Raw genomic sequence first — 18,659 nt, 5'->3', positions numbered from 1 at the left:
TGCCAGCTGGGCTGCTCCAGGAAGCTTCTCGGAAAGACGTCTCATGCTGCTGCTTCGTAGGAAGGACACCCAGTCCCGGTGGGGCGGAACAAGTGAGGAGCAGATGGGGAATTGTGTCCCCGAGACCCTCACATGAGGGGGTGCCGGGACATGGCTGGGAGGACAGGACGCCCGGTGATGGGGGATTCGGCACCGTGGTGACCCTCAGGTTACCTTGGGAGCCTTTAAAACTGATGCTAGGACGCTGCACCCACACGGATGGAGTGAGAGTCTCTGGTCTCTTCCAAGGTGGAATTAGTGGGTTTGGGTGGCAGGAACCTGGTGGAAAGGAGGCTGGGGCGGAACTAAGGATGCCACGGGAGGTGGTGGTGGGGCTTCTGACCCCTGGCGACCTCTCCAATGGGGAACGGAGGTCAAGACTCAGGTCCTAATGATGGAACTTCCCGTCTCATGAAATCCCTACCAGACCCAGGAGCTCCCCTGGACCTTCTGCGCCGCCCTCGGAGCCCCCCACCCTTCCCGTAGGACACATCCTCACTGCGGTCTGCTCAGCTGAGATGGTGAGACCCATCTGCCATCTCTCTGGATGCAATTTCCCTGAAAACCTTCTAGCCAGGCTGAACCCTTGTATGGTATTTGTGCCCTGTGGCCACTGTAACAAAATGTCACAAACGTGATGGCTTGAAACAGCAAATCGTACTGTCTTACTGTTCACGGCTCAGAAGTTTCCCTGGGCTGAGGTTCAGGTGCTGGCAGAGCCTTGCTGCTCCAGGAGAGTCTGGGGGAAAAGAGGTTTCATTGTGTTTTTGGCTTCTGGTGGCTGCAGGTGACCCTTGGCAGCACCACTCCGACCTCGGCCTCTGTGGTCACGTGGTCTTTTCCTCTGTCGTGCGCTCCCCTGCAAGGACCCTGCATGGAGCCCACCAGAGAAGCCCACATAGTTCCCCTTCTGAAAGCCCTTGATCTAATCAAACCCGCAAGGCCCTTTTCCCATGGAAGTCACCATTTACAGATTCCAGGATTGGGACCTGACACTTTGGGGGCTGCTGCTGAGCTGAGCTCACCCCACATCTGTCTCTGCTCCTTTCTGAGCCCCGATTCCTCCGGGGGACATTCCCCAGCCCTCTGGGCCTCTCAGTGGACTCTGACCCAGGGCTCAGCTCTTGTGCCAGGACTCCCTGCGGCCCCTGCTCTGGCTCACTGGGCCATGTGCTGGCCTCGACAGGGCTCTGGATGAACTCAGGGGAGCTCACGCTAATACCTGCACAGCGGCCCTTCAGCTCTGCCCGGCGGGTTCTGTGGCCTTGCATAGATTTTGGAAACTTTCTCCCTGCTTTTTTTTTTTTTTTTTTTTTTTTTTTTTTTTTTTTTTTTTTTTAAAGATTTATTTATTGATTGGTTACTATGCTGGGTCTTCGTTTCTGTGCTAGGGCTTCCTGTAGTTGTGGCAAGCGGGGGCCACTCTTCATCGCGGTGCGCGGGCCTCTCACTGTTGTGGCCTCTCTTGTTGCGGAGCACAGGCTCCAGATGCGCAGGCTCAGTAGTTGTGGCTCACGGGCCCAGCCGCTCCGCGGCATGTGGGATCTTCCCAGGCCAGGGCGCGAACCCGTGTCCCCTGCATTAGCAGGCAGACTCTCAACCACTGCGCCACCAAGGAAGCCCCAATTTTGGAAACTTTCTGCATTTTGACTTCCTCACCTGCAGGGCGGGTGTGCCTTAGAGCCTTCCTCGTGACGGTTCCACGAGGCTGAGCGTGTGGGTTCCTCGCATCACGCCTGGAGCCCAGGAGGCGCCGCACATGTATCGGCCGCAGACATGTGGTCAGGGCCGTGCGATTCTAGATTCCACGGGTCTCTGGAGGGAAGCACACTGTCCAAGGACGACGCACGTGCTCCCAAAGATAGATATAAATACGGTCGGGCAGCTCTTCCTTCAGGACCACCCCCCGCCACGGGAGCTGGTGTCTCGCGGAGACTCGGGGTGAGTCCCCGTGGCTGAAGGCCGAGCTGACCGAGGTCGGCACTCACGGCCCGGCCGACACCCCTGGCACCTGGACTGACAGCCGCCGTCTGTCCAGCCCGACGGCGTCCCAGCCAGACGCAGGGCGGCCACCTCCGCACTTGCCGCCCTGTGTCCGCGCACCTCCCGTCCCGTTGGTCTGGACGTACTTTGTTGAGCTTCATCGCTCATCCCTTTGTTTACCCGAGGCCAGCGACACGGGGGTCTAGGACCGGGCTCTGCGGGGCCTCAGCGGGGCCTTCGGGGGTCCAGTGGTGGGTGTGCAGGGCGTGAAGGTGGGGCCGGGCTCCGCCCTCCGGGCCCAGGTGTGAGCCGCGGGAAGGGGCCTCCTCGCGCCTTCGTGGGACCGGGCAGGGTCGGGGCCGTGTGGCAGGGCGTGAGAGGTCTTCCTGCAGAACCGTCTGGCCTTTCCTTCAGACGGCCTCTCGCTCCCTTTCAGCGAGGCAGAAGCAGAGCTTCGAGAAAGCTGACCGCGCAGGCTTCCCTGGAGCGGCGGCCCTGCCACGGGGCCGGGGGCGTCCAGGCCTCTGCGTGCAGCCCCGCGGCCCCCGGGCTGAGCGGACAGGCCCGTCCTGGGCAGCTCTGGCCCTGCCCCCCGAGGCCGCGGCCAGTCCCTCGTCTGTCCTCTCGGCCGCGCGGGCTGAGGCCGCAGGGACCCTACGGTGCGAGGCTGGGAGACGAAGGCCCCCCGCCCTGTGCTGCACGGTGGAAACGGAAACCCACTGTGCCCGCCCGGGGAGGGGAGGTCGTAGAATTAAAGTCTCTGCTCCGCCAGCTCGGCGTCCCAGCCCTCGACGGCGGCGCCTCAGAGAGACGGGCCCGGGGACGCGGACGCACGGGCTGCGGGAGCCCGGCCGAGGCTGGCGGTGAGAACTGCAGCCCTGGGAAGGTCCGCTGGAGGCCGAACCCCGGGTTCACCCCCAGGCTCCGAGCCGACACCCGGTCACGACGGCGCCCGCGGCCCCGGCCGCCGCGGCCTTGAAACGCCTGACAGCCTGTCTACAGGACACCCCACTTGCGAGGGATTTACAACTCAGCGACAAACATCCACTCGGCACTTACGGTTGTCGGTGAGACCTGGGCTCAGGAGTGAATTAACTCATGAACTTGTCCTTTCTTCGCCCGTTTGACTGACGCCTTCAAACAGGCCTCCCCGGAGACGCGGTCTCAGCAGGTCCCATAAAACGGGAAGCTTGAGGCTCAACTAAGCCTCCGCGGGAGAACGCGGGACACGTGTGGGCGGCAGTCAGAGCTCTTGGGCCCCCGGAGGCCGGGACGGCGCTGCCCGAGGGCAGGAGGCCTGCGAGTGGGCCCCCGAGCTCGGCAAGGCCCGCCCTGCGCCCCACGGTCCGTTCCGTCTCATGAAACGAGCGTCAGCCTTGCCGCGCTCCTCCCTAACGTCTCTGGAGCAGGAGAGGGACCTGCCCCCGCTTCTCCTGCTCCCTCCGCGGCAGGGCTGCCGTCGGCCAGCAGGGGAGCTGGGGGGTCGCCGGCCTAGGCTCTCCTGGCACTGAGCCCCCAGCCCAGCTCTCCCCGGCAGGGGCCCAGGGTCATGACCGTTTGTCCCTGAGTCCAGGGTGCATTTCCAGCCCCACTGGCCTTGAGCGTGTGGAGGAGTTGGGGGCACAGATGAGTGGTCAGACTTGTGCAAACCCTGCCCAGGCGGGATGACACCCTGATCGCTTGACCTGCTTAGATGAGGGAAACCCGAATGCAGGCTCGTTGCCCCCGGGAGAGGCCAGTCGTCAGGAAGTGCAGTGCTGGTCTGGGGCCTGGAGACATCTTCACAGCCGGGTGGCCGCTGGAACCCTCAGGGCCCCGTGCCGTCCGGCTGTGCCTTCACGAGAGAGCACAGTGGGCCTGCAGTCTCCCCGACCTGCTGGCCACCTGAGGACAAGGCCGGGGAAAGGGCGAGAAGGTCTTGGTCAGAGGTCCTCGATGAGGAAGGGAGAGTATAACTGCGTCAGGAGAGCTACAGGCGGGAAGGGGAGTCGGGCCCCCAGGGGCAGCGGCGCGTGTCCCATGGCCCAGAGCCGAGGTGCTGCTCGTCCCATCCCCCAAACGTGCACCGGTCTCAGCGCTGGAGGGCGTCCCGCAGGGGCTCCTTGAGGACAGCTGCACCGGATACGGGAGGGGGACGGGACCACCCTGTGGACACATGCCCCCCGGGGTCGCTGTCCCTGAGGCAGAGGTTGGGAAAGGGCCATGGTTCCCTGCTGGGATCTGGGATTAGAGGAGATAAATATGACCAGAGTCCGACAGTCGGGGGCAGAGGTTTGTCCTGAGGAGCTGACAGCATCCTCCGTGGGGGACGGATGGGGGTCTGGTCAGCAGTTCCCTCCAGAAGCAGTGAGGGGCGTGCACTGCCCACCCTTAGGGAAGTGGCCCGTCTCATCCTTCTGTCCACCTCCCCTTGCGGGCTGGGGAAGGGTGTGGGTCGGGGGGCGTGAATGCCCATTGGGGCAGGCGGGGGAGGGGTCCTGGCACGTTCCCCCGAGCTCCGCTGCTTGGTTCTGCACCCCGGCTCTGCATCTACCGACCTAATGTTAAAGCGTTGCCCACCCAGATTGGTTTCATGTGTCACGTATTCCATGGTCAGGGGTGTCCACTGTTGGGCTGGGGCCTCCCTGGCCAAGCCCTACAGTCGTGTCCTGATATTGGAGGAGAGGACTTGACAGCGTCTCCGTTCGGCTGCTGTGAAAGTTCACCCTGATGGTCTAGGGCTCTGGCCGCCCACTGCCCAGTGCTGCAGAGACAAGGCTGTCCCCCACCCCTCCCACGGTGAGTGGAGTTTCCTGAAAATCCCTGGGACACGGAGGACGAAGACGTGCTCTCCTCATATGATAAGTCTCTACAACAATCACTACCCTCTTTGCTCTGTCAGCTGATTCAGACAACGTTCAGACAACGGATCCAGGAGCCCTTTAGAGGGGAAAATGAAACATCTAAGCATCTGAGTGTCTGAAACCTTGGTCTCTGCATGGTATCTAAGGCCACCACCCAGGGCTGGAGATGGCATCCTTGTCTTCTCTCTAAATGAAAATCATTTTTTTCTAATGAAATTTATCTTCAATTAGGGCACACCAAAAGATGATTACTTTTGCATCTTGTGTTTGGCTAACTAAAAAAAGAAACCCAAACACAAACGAAATCAAACCAAACAAAAGTGAAAAACAACCAAGCAACAAAACAAACAACTAAAACTAAAAAGAAAAAAAAAACCAAAAACACATTCAAGAAGCCAAGAAGTCATGGCTTAAAAAAAACCCCAAAGTTCATTTGTACTATACGGTTATTTATGACCCATGTTTCTCACCAGGTGACTTGTCACCGTAATCATCAATGATTAAAGTAGAGCTCAGATCCTGAGTCAAGACCACAGTTACTGTTTGAGCCAATGGCAGAGACCGCCCAGCAGAGATCCCTGTAGTGGTCAGTGATCTCCAACCTCATCAGAGCCAGCCTGTTGGGCAAGATCATGAAACACATGAGAGGAAAAGCGTCCACGTGATGCAGGAAGATGCAAGCATAAGCCATGAGACGAGAGGAACCAGAGTCCACAGACTCATGAGGTAGAGCGGAGAAAGGTGGGAAAGACAGAGAGAGATGGAGACACAGGGACAGAGAGAGGGAGAGAGAGAGAGAAAGACTAAGACGTTTATTGTTGGGCGAAATGGAAACCACTAAAGAGAAACTCACGTGGAGCCCACAGTCTGGCTACACCCTGGACCAGACACCCATAGTCATGTAACCAAAACTTAAACCTGTCCTGACTTCCTCGAAATGCTGACTCTGACTTCAAACAAAACTGCAGCTTTCTTCACGTCGGTGTAAACTTACAGACTCCTAGCCAATCAACTACAAGCAAATAAGCTTATCAGGTGCTACCACCCTAAAAAGAATGTACGTTTCTGGCAGCCAATTGGGATTAAGATCCATGTACCCCTCACTCGTGCTTTATAAACTGAGCCGTAAAGTCCGAGAACCAAGCTTCTCACCACTTTTGGTCTGAAATCTCTTTGTTTGCAAACATTTTGTTTCCTGCTCAAAAAAAATTTCAAATCATAGCTCTCTGAATTTACTTTGGATGAAAAATTTAACCCAGGCAATTGCCTTGCCAGTGAGTTTTTTTCAAGCCAAGTTCCCTCTGAACTCAGCAGGGTAGTTTTTCCCTTCAGCATGAAATTATACTTGTTCACATCTGCAAGTCAAAAGTACTACCAGTGACTGTACTTTCATAGTGAGTTCATCTCACTTTTAGTCATTTTCAACTTCATGTTGGATGATCTTGCTGGCTGTGCCTTTTTATCCATCCAGCTGGGCAACCACGGAACAGACCAGCCCACGTTATCTCATCTCAAGTCTGATGATCTTCTGGGTGGAGGAGGGACCCATCCCCCGATCGTCATGGCTGAGGCCAGCCCATGGGAAAGCCATTAGAGGGTCACAGGGGGGTTTTAGGGACCAGGGTGAAGCCTTCACTTGCTCTCCACGTCTAGACCACCAGCGATGGGGGCTGAGAACCTGGGGTGACCAGCTGACAACTTCGTCTTGTAAATCATGGGTGTTCTGGGGGGTATGACAGCCTCAAAACATAATACAGAAACAGGGAGGTGAGAGTGGGATCGACCGTTACAGTGATGTGCAGAGCAAATTCAAATCCAAACTTTAATAAGGATTCTTTAAATTAAGAATAAGAAAAACGCCGTGATCCTTGGACTCAGTTCTAGGTACTAGGATTTGCGTCCAGGAAGGGTATGTTTCGGCTGGTACATCTGCTCGTTCACTCCTGCATTCTGGTGCTTGATGCACGGTAACATTTAATAAAAATCTGTTAGCACAGTGGCCGGAAACTGTGAGCAAAGAAGATTAAGAAAAGTGAAATATTTGCTCATTTTATTTGATAAAATTTTCCTAATGTTATGAAATACTGTTTTTTTCTTTCCTTTTTTTTCCCTTTCTTTTTCCTAAATAATTGTTTATATAGGGACGTGTTTTACGAGCCAGGAGAAAGATGCAACACTTTCAGACCAGATCCAGAAAATCAAAGTCATATTAAAAGAAAGTAGATAGCAAGTGAAGATTACGTCACAGCACTTGATAAAATTCGTAACAACTTCCAGACAAATCCTAAGAAAAAAGGAAACTCAAGTAACAGAGCTTCAGATAAAGAACAGACACAGTCAATAATATATTTTACTAACGTCACAATAGATGAAATCATATCTTAAAAATTGTTTTTAAGTGACTTCTTATAGCTTACAATCTTTTATTTACAATAGTAAGTACAGACTGTATAAAGAGCAGGTGTGTAACAATAGTCAGTTTTTCATAATGTATATTTTATTTTAGCCTTATGTTTTTGACCAGTAAGCTTTGCATCGTATTTTAGCATCAGGATGGTCTCTGGTATTTTTTCCATAGCATCTCATAATTAGATTCCGTTGAAAACTGTATATCAACTGATGCCAATCTTTGTATTTGGGGAAATTGTTTTCTGTTTGAATGTCAAATAGGAAGTATGTTTATGATGAAATGATGTTATTGGGTAGGGTTATGACTATGAGAAGCGGCTTCTAATCTGTTTTGTTCAGAGAATGTTACCAGATCCCTCAAAATGCTCCCAGGGGACTGGCATTTCCTCACCCCAGAAGGTATACTGCAAAACAAAAGGAAGCGCTCAATTAGCCATTTATCTATTGTTCCATTCATTCAACACCTGCCTCCTCTGGGCCAAAGGGGGCTTAGAAAGCTTGCAGAGGAGGGAAAATGCAGCTTAGCCTGAAAATAGAGGTGGGGGGTGGTGAAGAGGAGGGCTCTGGACCAAAATGACGCGTGCTTGAGCCTTGAAGTGTGTCCAGGAGATCCTAAGCGTGTGGTTACTACGCAGGTGCCAGTTGGGTGTTCAGGGAAGTTGTACACGTGATGAGATGAGACCCCGGCAGCTGGGTGTACGTGTGGCTTTGGGACATGAAGGACATTCCAGCTGCAGCTGGAAAGAGGGAAAGAGTTGTAGGACTGCTGTGCTTGTCCCCAAAGAAGTAAGGACAGGAGGCAGTGATAATGACTTTGGGCCCGGGAGGCTGTATTTCAAAACAGTATGACAGAACACATTGAGCCACCAAGACTCGAGGTTGCTGGGAGAAGGGGTGTGATGGGGAAAGGAAAACACAGGATGACTGCATAGTCTTGGCTTTGGAGACTGGGTAGAAAGTGTTGGTGTCATTAACTGGGATAAAGATGGTGGGTAGAAAAGGAGATTAGAGACCCAGTGGAAGGGGGACGAGAGAACATAATCTGCAGTTCCAAACATGTTGAGTTTTAGAGTTCTGTAGACTTTCGAATAGAAGTAGTAGTTCACACAATGGTAAGTTACACTAAGACACATCACCTGTGATTATTCTCACGATGATGGATCACATCAGGATAAATCACAGTAGAATAGATAGCGCTATAATAGTTCATACCACGATAGCTCACCCTATGGTAAACCACACCAGGACAGAGCACACCAAGACAGACCACACCAGATAGTTTGCACCAGGACAGACCACAGTAGGACAGATCACACCAGGACAGACCACTCCAGGACAGACCACAGTAGGACAGATCACACCAGGACAGACCACACCAGGACAGACCACAGTAGGATGGACCACACCAGGAAAGACCACATCAGTACATACAGATCACACCAGGACAGATCGCACCAAGACAGACCACACCAGATAATTTGCACCAGGACAGACCACACCAGGACAGACCACACCAGGACAGACCACAGTAGGATGGACCACACCAGGGAAGACCACATCAGTACATACAGATCACACCAGGACAGATCGCACCAAGACAGACCACACCAGATAATTTGCACCAGGACAGACCACACCAGGACAGACCACATCAGGACAGACCACAGTAGGATGGACCACACCAGGAAAGACCACATCAGTACAGATCACACCAGGACAGACCACTCCAGGAAAGACCACACCAGGACAGACCACAGTAGGATGGACCACATCCAGCAGTTAGTACTCTGCTAGAACACCCTAGGAGAGTCACACTAGGATATTTTACTCCAGGGTAGCTCACACTGTGATGGATCCCACCATGACTGTTCACACTAGGGCAGTTCACACCATAATTCGGTCTTGTTTTCACTTCTTGGTTTGTTTTTGCATTAACCCTTGAAATTACGAAGACCGACATTTACCTTGGTCACTGATGACACTGGTACATTTTTTTGCTGTTGGTGAAGACACTGACATGCACCGGCACACACGCGTGCACGGGAGGCCCCCCCCCCCCGCCACTAGCGGCTCCTCTTCCTCTGGTGCTCCTGAGCTTCTCATACAAGCATCCTGCTCTTTCCCCTTTCTTCTCAACGCGTTTTCTTCCTTGTCGCTGTTACCTGGCAGGCCCCTGCCCTCCCCTCTCTGCCGGGTGTGGCCTCAGGACCGAAGGACTCACAGACAGGCCCTGCTCTAAGGGGCCCACGCCCCCCAGGTGTTCTGAACAGTGACTGCATCAAATCCCACGGCCTCAGCGCCCGTCTATGTGCTGACACCCCCAAATCTAACCCACAGTAGAACCAGGTATCTGTGGGATGAATGGACAAAGATTCACGCGTAGGAGCAATTATTGCCTAAAATATTTGTGTGTATCGTTATGGGCCAATTGGGTCTCCCCTGAATTCACACTTTGGAGCCCTAAGGCCCAGGACCCCAGAATGCGACTGCATTTGGGGAGAGGGGCTTTAAAGAGGCGATTAAGGTGAAATGAGGTCAGGAGGGTGGGCCCTGACCCAGTATGACTGTGTCCTCATAAGATCAGGACCTAGCGACCCACGGAAGGGAGAAAACCGCATCCACACTCCAGTGAGAGAGGCCTTGGGAGAAACCGACCTGCCGACCCCTGGATCTTGGACTCCCAGCCTCCGGGACCTAGAGGTGAAATGTCTGCTGTGTAAGCCCTGCCTGCGGTACTTGATTACTGCAGCCCCAGCAAACTAGTCGAGACACAGGTGGATAAGCTGTGGAGAAGAGCTTCCGAACTCCTGGAACCCTCATCTCTGTGGAGTGACAGCACCCTTTGGGTGAGCTGAGAGTTTGAGGAGCTTACAAATCAGTCACTGGATCACTACAGACTCAGCTCGGCAGGCGTCGAGGTCACGTTCGCCTCTGCGGTTGTTCAAGGTGGTGTTGAGCGTTTGCCGAGTGGGAGGAACGACCAGGTTTTCGGCACATGGGACAAGGAGCTGGTCCCCGGGAGGCTGGTGGCCACGGACAGGCTGCCCGGTGCCGTCCTTCCTCCACGCTCCTCACTGTTCAGGACCTGGTTCCTGGAGCCCAAAAGGCTCGGGTTTGTGCAGACACGACGAGGCCGCCTCCCGGGTACCGTTCCTGCTCCCCTTGCTATCCCTCCAGCCAAGAACGCAGGACACCCTCTGTCTCCCAGTCTCTGGGCATCACTGAGGTCTGTGCTCAGCAGGTGTGGGACGGGACGGGCTGTGTCCTGTGTCCAGGGACCTTGTCACACCACGTGGATGGAGGCCACCCCACTGTCCTGTCGGCGTCCACGAGGCCACTTGGCAGGCCCGTGCTTCTTCCCTCCCCTCCTGGGTCTCCAGCACTCAACACTGGTCAGGCAGGGTCAGGGCCAAGGCTGGGCCGCCTGGGGCCTTCCCTGGCATCTCCCAGGGAGTGGACGGCATGGCCCTCCTCGCCTTGCCCAGGCGTCCCCAGCAACTCCTGTGCCAGCACGCTTCTCCTGCAAGTGCAGGGTTGAGCTGTTGTCCGCTTCCCAGAGCTCCTGGCCCCCAGGAAGGGGACATTCAGCTGCCCCCCCGTCCGAGGCACCCACTCTTCCCAAGGCGTCCGAATGGCCCACGTGGCCTGTTCTCAGATTCTATGAGTGTATCCTATTACACTCTCCTTCCGAATTATTTCATAGAAAATCAAAGGCACCTGGTTCTACAAATATATTTCTCTTACAACCAATCGTGAGTGAAATATATTTAAAAAGGGAACATTTAAAAAATAAGACTATTTTGGGGAAAAAAGTGTTTACATTAACCTCTTTTGAAGGATTTAAAAAAATAGCATCACATGGATATCATTCTAACATATTTTGTAAATATTTGCAATCTTTCTTTCCATGTAGATTTATAATCAGTTGAAGTATGTCACAGAAATAAAGTAAAATTCATGTTTAGGGGTCCTACCCCTGCCTTCCCCATAATCCATTAGTCTAAGAAATTGTCTTAAAAGCAGCATGTCATTATTTTAGAGTTAAACAGTTTAATGTTTTTATGCAGGAACATCAAAACCATATATGCTTCAAACACCAAACCTTTTTTTAATGGCTTTCAGATAAAACAATTTATTTATGCAATTAACAACAACATGCAATTTCTAATAATTAGCAGATAATAGTTATCTGCAAAGTACTTTATAAAATTGCCTTTGAACTGCATTCGTTCTGTGGGGAATCACTGAAAATTGGACTATAAAATTACCGGAAAATGTACTGCATTAACAAGAATTTTCTGTATTCAGTTTCTCTTCAAATTTATGGGCTTGAATATTTGTAAACATTTGGTTTCACAGGCAGAAACCCTATCACCTCACCTCTCTGAAAGGGGAAAAAACACATTTTAGTATATTTGGTTATTATAGGATTTTTATTTTCTTTATTTTAACTTTGCTTTCTCCTCTTTCCCACCCACCCCCATAATGAGGACATTATTTTGTTATTATTTCTTTGAGAATTAAAAAATAAATCCCTCATATGCCATTTTTATTGGTATACATCAGTTCTTTCTAATTCCCTCTTATAAACAATATTATACATTCAGCAATTGTAAAACATCTCTATTACTCTGAGCCGTCTTTGAAGAAAGGACAATAAAAAACATTAAAGAAATATGTTGAACGCACATCAAGAGACAGTGAATGCGAAAAGGGTATTTTCTGCCCCTTCTTCGTTCTTTAGGAGAAATTCTGATTTTGTCATCCGAGAGCCGCTCAACATCGTTCCATGGTGTTGGCAAATGTCATTATTTAGAGGCATATTTTCATCTTGTTTCCAACAGAACATTCTTTGTTAATGCGCTGCCATAACCGTTAAAGCCACAAATCCAAGTTTGTTTTTGCCAAGAGGAGAACATAAAGCCTGGAAGGCTTGTCGCCACGGCTGGTGGCCTGAGCTGGCTGAGACCCCCAGGGGCCACGTGGCCATCGAGATGCCCAGACCCAGGCAGCGTGATGTGGCCCCTGGGCACCCGGCAGCCTGGACGCAGAGCGGAGCCCCAGGCCGGGCCTCCGAGGGGCGGCCGTTCTCATGTCCCATCTGCCAAGGCCCTTTGCTGACTTGAATCAGGAAAATGACCCCCGTGTGACAAGGGAGGCGGCATTCGGGGTGGGGGAGGAGCAGGGGGTGGTTCTCGGGGGGGGGGCCCTCCCTGGTGATTTGGCACCTTCGTGCCCTCTGGGGAAGCAGCTGGGAGAGACGGGAGGGGTGCGGGATGCGATTCCAAGAGAAAAATAAAGGAGATCAGTTCTCAGCGCTCAGGACGGAGGTTTCTTCTTGGAGGAGCGGAGAGAGCTGCCCAGCGCCCCCCTCCCCCCGTGGCCGTGCCCTCGTGCACCCAGAGCGTCCCAGCCTCCAGCGCCCACCGGGTTCCAGATGCGCGAGAAGCGACCAGAGCAGCTTGCTCACCTCCTGCCACAAGCTGAGCCCAGAGGCAAAGGGCAGAGAAGGAAGGTCAGCAGGTCCCGCAGTGTGAGAGCGGCGCGCAGGCCCCTTTGCGCCCGGGACCTTCCCCTCCCGGACAGCTGGCCGCCCGGTTCCCCTGCACGGGGTCCTGTCCTGGAGTCTCCGATGAGGTCGCACGCGCGGGGGACTGGCTGGAAGGCTGGGTGGCATCAGGGATGACCCCCAGGCTGCTGCCGGCCTCGTGGCCTGGGCTGGCCGTTCCCCCTGCCCAGCCCTTGGGTGCTGCGTGAACAGTGTCCCCCTCCAAGTGCCCGTTCACCCAGAGCCTCAGCATGTGACCCTGCGTGGAAAGAGGTCCACATGTGCAATGCAGCTAGCGAAGAGCAGGTAGACTGTGTCGGATGGGCCCCCGGCCGCTGGCTGCATCCACGTGGCATCAGACGCACAGGGAGGGGCCTAGTGACCGCAGGGACAGAGACCCGAGACCCGCAGCTGCCAACCAGCCACGACCAGGATGGTGGCCAATGCCGGGGGCCGCCGGGGGCAGGAAGGACCCTCCCCTGGAGCCTCTGCAGGGAACACAGCCCTGCTGGCACCTGACCTTGGACTTCTGGCCTCAGGACGGTGAGCGGACGCCTTTCTGTTGTCTGCGCCCCGGCTGGCGGTGCTGTGCGATGGGCCCAGGACACGCACAGGCGGCTCCCCCTGCCCTGCGGCCTCCTCTTTCTAACTCGGAGCGGTTCCAGCTCCCCCCCTCGCCCTCCCTCCCCTCTGTGACCGAGGTGGGGATGGGCCCGGTCTTCCCAGCTCCAGGGTCTCGTGATTTCCGAGGCTCCCCGGCGTTGATTGTCCTGATTCTGAGGTTGCCGTCTGTTTCCGGTTGCCCCCTCTCTTTTCCTTGCCTTTTCTTCTAATCTTCTCCTAAACACTCCGCCTACCGTTGTCATTTTCATTGTCCTGATTTTCCTCACCTGTCGCTATGAATTCTAGTCCCCTTGAATGTATCTATCTTTGTATGCCCCACCCCCGACTCGGGGCCACCAGAGAGAGGACCTCAGGGGGCTCCTTGCTGATTTTGGGACACTGTGCAGAAATGGCTTCCATTCCCCCCTCGTAGGGCAGGCAGGAACCTGGGTTCTGCTGAGGACATAATATTTAAAGCGTGAGATGTGTGTGTGTGTTAATTTATTCAGCATTTTGAGCTTTATAAGTAATCAATGAAATCGACAACCCAGGACAGAACCTCCAAGGAAGCAGAAATTGATGGTGACAGTAAGAGGTCACTGTGAAGAACCACAGCTTTTCCATGTCCTGCTGTCCTGCTGTCCGGCACACTCCCATAATGCCCGGCTCTGAAGCCAGCACCTCTCAGAGACCCATCCCTCCCACTGCTCAACACCAGTATTTAGATGGGGGGGAGGCTTTCCCTGCCTCAGTTTCCCTTGCTAAGTAAGGGGTGGGGCAGGGCAACTTTGAGACTGCCCCCAATACATGAGGGGGCAGACCACAGATTTGGGGGAATCACATTGCAGGCAGAGGGAAGGAAAGTGGGAAAAATATGTGCGTGCTTAAGTGTGCTGGCCGTGTGCAGACACATGGGAACACCCCCAGGATTCTCAGGCAGAAATCTCAATGCCCTTTTCTCTTCCCAGACCCCCAAATAAAATCCTGAATTAATAGTAATAAAAAAAGCAGCAGACTGAATTTAAAATGGCCTGGAAGAAACTAACCTGCACTTTAAAAACATATATAAAATCCTTTATGTTCGTGAAATACTCAAGCTAGAAATTTAAAATTTTGCATAAAATGCAAGACATCGTTTGGCAGTTTCAGTAAAACTGCATGCTGTATATTTTGCAAGTTCTTAATAGCGATGAGCTTTGGTGAAGAGGTCGTTTGGCAAAATGGTCCATCAGCAAGTCTGTTCTGCCAACTGGCTTTCAGAGGTGGGTTTGGATCTATGAATTTGTGTATCAGTGGGTTGATATTCCCCAAATTGATTTGTGATGAATTGACCCAAAGTTCAGTCTTTTACTAGAATTTTTTAAATTAAACTTTTCACTTTGAGACAATTGTAGATTTACAGGCAGTTGTAAGAAAATACCACAGGGAGATCCCGCAGACACTTTGACCACCTTCCCTCAATGGCAGTATCTCACAAAACTGCAGCTAATCCTGAGCCAGGATGCTGACACTGACATGGTCCTGACACAGAGCTTCCATCCTCACCAGGGCCCCCTGACCTGTCTCTAACCCTCCCAGCCCCACATTTAAACCTAACCCAGCAACCACTGGTCTGTTCTCTGTCCCTGTACTCCTGTCATTCCACAAATGGCGTATAAGTAAGATCCTATACTATTTAACCTTTTGACATTGACATTTTGTTTTTTCTTTCAGCGCATAATTCTCTGGATATCTGTTCAAGTTGTTGCATACATCAACAATTCCTTCTTTTTCATTGCCGAGTAGCATTCCATGAGATTCCACAGTTTATCCATTCACCTGTTAAAATACGTCTGTGCTGATTCCAGTTTTTGGCGATAACATTTCTGGAAACATTCATGTACAGATTTTTGCATGAGAATACCCTTCTCTTTCTCTGGGATAAATGCCCACAAGTGCAATTGCTGGATTGTATGATAGTTTCAAGTTTAGTTTTATAAGAAACTGCCAAACACTTTTCCAGAGTAGCTGAACCATTTTACATTCCCAACAGCACGTATGAGGGATCCAGTTTCTCTGATTCTCATCAGCATTTGATGTTGTCCTGGTTTTTGTTTTAATCATTTTGATGTGTGTGTCATGGTACTTTACTGTGATTTAATTTGCATTTCCCTAATGGTTGATGTTGAAAATATTTTCATGGGCTTATTTGCCATCTGAGTATCTTCTTTAGTAAAATGTCTGCTCATGACTTTTGCCCATTTTCTAGTTGGCTTTTTTTTAAATGTAGAGTTTTGAGAGTTCTTTGTATATTCTGGATACTAGGGCTTAGGTAGCTGTGTGGTTTGCAAACATTTTATCCCAGTGTGTGACTTGTATTTTCCTACATTTAATAGGGTCATTCACAAAAAAAACTTTAAAAAAATTTTTGAGGAGTACAATTTATCAAATTTTCCTTTTATGGGTCATGCTTTTGGTATCAAGTCTATGAAATCTTTGCTCAGTTCTAGATCATGAAGATTTCCTTTGATCTTTTTTGTTAAAGTTTTGTAGTTTTACATTTGAGTCTCAGGATCCATTTTGAGTAAATTTTTGTACAAAGTGTGAGGTTTGGGTTGAGGTTTATTTTTTTGTCTATGGATGTTCAATTGCTCCAATACCATTTGGTAGAAAGGCTGTCCTTCCATTAAATTGCTTTTTCATCTTTGTCAATAAGTAATTGGGCATATTTGTATGAGTCTGTTTCCTTGTTCTCTAGGCTATTTCATTGATCTGTATGTCGATCTCAATATCACAATGCCAATACCCAAACCAACATCACACAGTCAAAATTATTCTAGCTATAGAGTAAGCCTCAATGTTAAAGTTGAATGATTGTTCACTCTTCAGTCTCCTTTATAAAGACTGTTTTCACTCTTCCAGTGTTTGTGCCTTTCCATACAAATTTTAGGAAAAGCTCGTCTATGTCTACAAAAGCCTTGCAGCTTTTAATAGGAACTGTATTAAACCTATAGATCAACATCTATGGGAAGATTAATATCTTTTCTGTGTTAGACCTTCCAATCCAAGGATGTGATCTGTCTCTCTATTTATTCAGACCTTTGATTTATTTAATACACATATTGAATTTTCAGCTTACAGATACTGTACACCTCTTAAGTTTTTATCTAAGCGATTAGTTTTCTTTAGCATGATTATAAATGACATTGTGTTTTTGCTTTTAATTTCTACATATCCATTGTTAGTATATAGACCTGTGTTTGATTTTTGTGTGTTGACCTTGTGCCCTGCAACTTTGCTGGACTCACTTATTAGTTTTAGTGTTTTTTTTCTTTAGAGATTTCTTGAGAACTCTACATAGACAGCTGTAGATAGGCAAAGTTGTATTTCTTCCTTTTAATTTGTACACTTTTTACTTCTCTGTCTTCCTTAATTGCATTGGCTAGAATTTCCAGTATTCTACTGAATAGGAATGGTGAAGGCAGTTATCCTGGTCTTGTTCCCAGTCTCAGAGAAAGTGTTCATTTGTGCAACATTCAGTGTGCTACTAGCTGTAGGTTTTTTGTAAATGCTCTTTATAAAATTTACTTAGTTCTCCTCTATTCCTCAATGCCTGAAAATTTTTTTTACCATGAATGAGCGTTAGATTGCGTGAAATGTTTTTTCTGCATAAATTGATTTGATCAATCATATGATTTTTCATCTTTAGTCTGTTGATATGGTGCATTACATAGACCTATTTTCAAATATTGAATACCTGGAATAAATCTCACATAGTCATGGTATCAAATTCTCTTCATACATTGTTGGATCAGATTTGCTAATATTTTGTTGAGGAATTTTGTGTGTATGTTCATGAGTGATAGGGTTCTGTAGTTTTCCTTTGTGTGCTTTTTTGTCTAGTTTTGGTATCAGTACAACAGTGGATTCATAAAATGTGTTGGGAAGTGTTTCATTCACTTCTAATTTCTGAAAACCATTGAGCAAACTTGTTAATTCTTTTTAAAGAATGTTTGGTAGTATTCTTCAGTAAAACCATTCACACCTAGAGACTTCTTTTTTTTGGGGAGGTTTTAAGTTATGAATTCAGTGTTTGTAATGCTTAGATTATTCAGTTTAGCTCTCTTATCTTGACTGAGTTTGGTAGCTTCTCGTTTTCAAAGAATGTCTCTTACTTCTAAAATGATGAATTCAAGAGTCTAAAGTGCTCATAATATTCCCTTATTGTTTTTTTAAAGTAGGCTGGATCTGTAATTATATCTCTTGTTTCATTCCTGACATTGGTGATTTATGTCTTCTCTTTTGTATTTTCATCAGTCTTCTTAGAGTCTTATGAATTTTATTGATTTTTTTCAAGTTATTAGCTTTTTCTTTGGTTGATTTTCTCTACTGCTTTCCTGTTTTAAATTTTATTGGTTTCTGTTCTTATCTTTATTATTTCCTTACTTCTGCTTGTTCAGAATTTATTTTGCTCAACTCTTGTCCCAGTTTATTTGAGGTAGAACTTATTGATTTAAGAACTCTCCTCTTTTTTCTGCCTTTCCAATATACAGTGCTATAAATTTTCCCCTTGGCACAGCTTCAGCTGCATCCATCTATTTTGATATATTTTTTAATTTTTATTTTTATAAATTCTATATATTTTTTATTTACTTTGAGACATCTTCTTAGATCCATTGATTATTTAGAAGTATATTATTAATTTCCAAGTGTTTGAGACTTTCCTATTGTCTTTCTGTTATTGGTTTTTAATTTGATTCCATTGTGGTCAGAAAACTTGTATGGCATTGATTCTCTTGTACTGGCTGAGGTTTGATTCTGGTCTAAGATATATTCAATTTTGGTGAATATTCCATGAATGCTTGGACAAAACCTATGTATCCTACTGTTGTTGTAAATGCTTTATAGATGCAATTAGATCCTGCTGGTTAATTGTATTGTTTGGCTCTTCTATATTCTTACTGATTTTATGTCTAATAGTTCTATCAGTTGCTTATGGGGGGCAGGAAGCATTGAAGTATCCTAATATAATTGTGGATTTGTCTCTTTCTAATTTCAGGTCTACCATTTTTGCTTCTTATAGTTTGAAGCTGTGGATACATTTAGGATCATTATGTCTTCCTGCTGGGTTGATCCTTTTATTATTATGTAATGTCTTTCTTTGTCTCTAGTAATTTTCTTGGCTCTGAAGTCTCCTTTTTTGGATATTAATATAGGAACTCATGCTTTGTTGCTGTTGCTGTTAATATTTGTAT

The sequence above is a fragment of the Balaenoptera ricei genome, chromosome 14 (assembly GCF_028023285.1).
Source record: "Balaenoptera ricei isolate mBalRic1 chromosome 14, mBalRic1.hap2, whole genome shotgun sequence".
NCBI lineage: Eukaryota > Metazoa > Chordata > Mammalia > Artiodactyla > Balaenopteridae > Balaenoptera > Balaenoptera ricei.
This window is presented reverse-complemented; position numbering follows the sequence as displayed.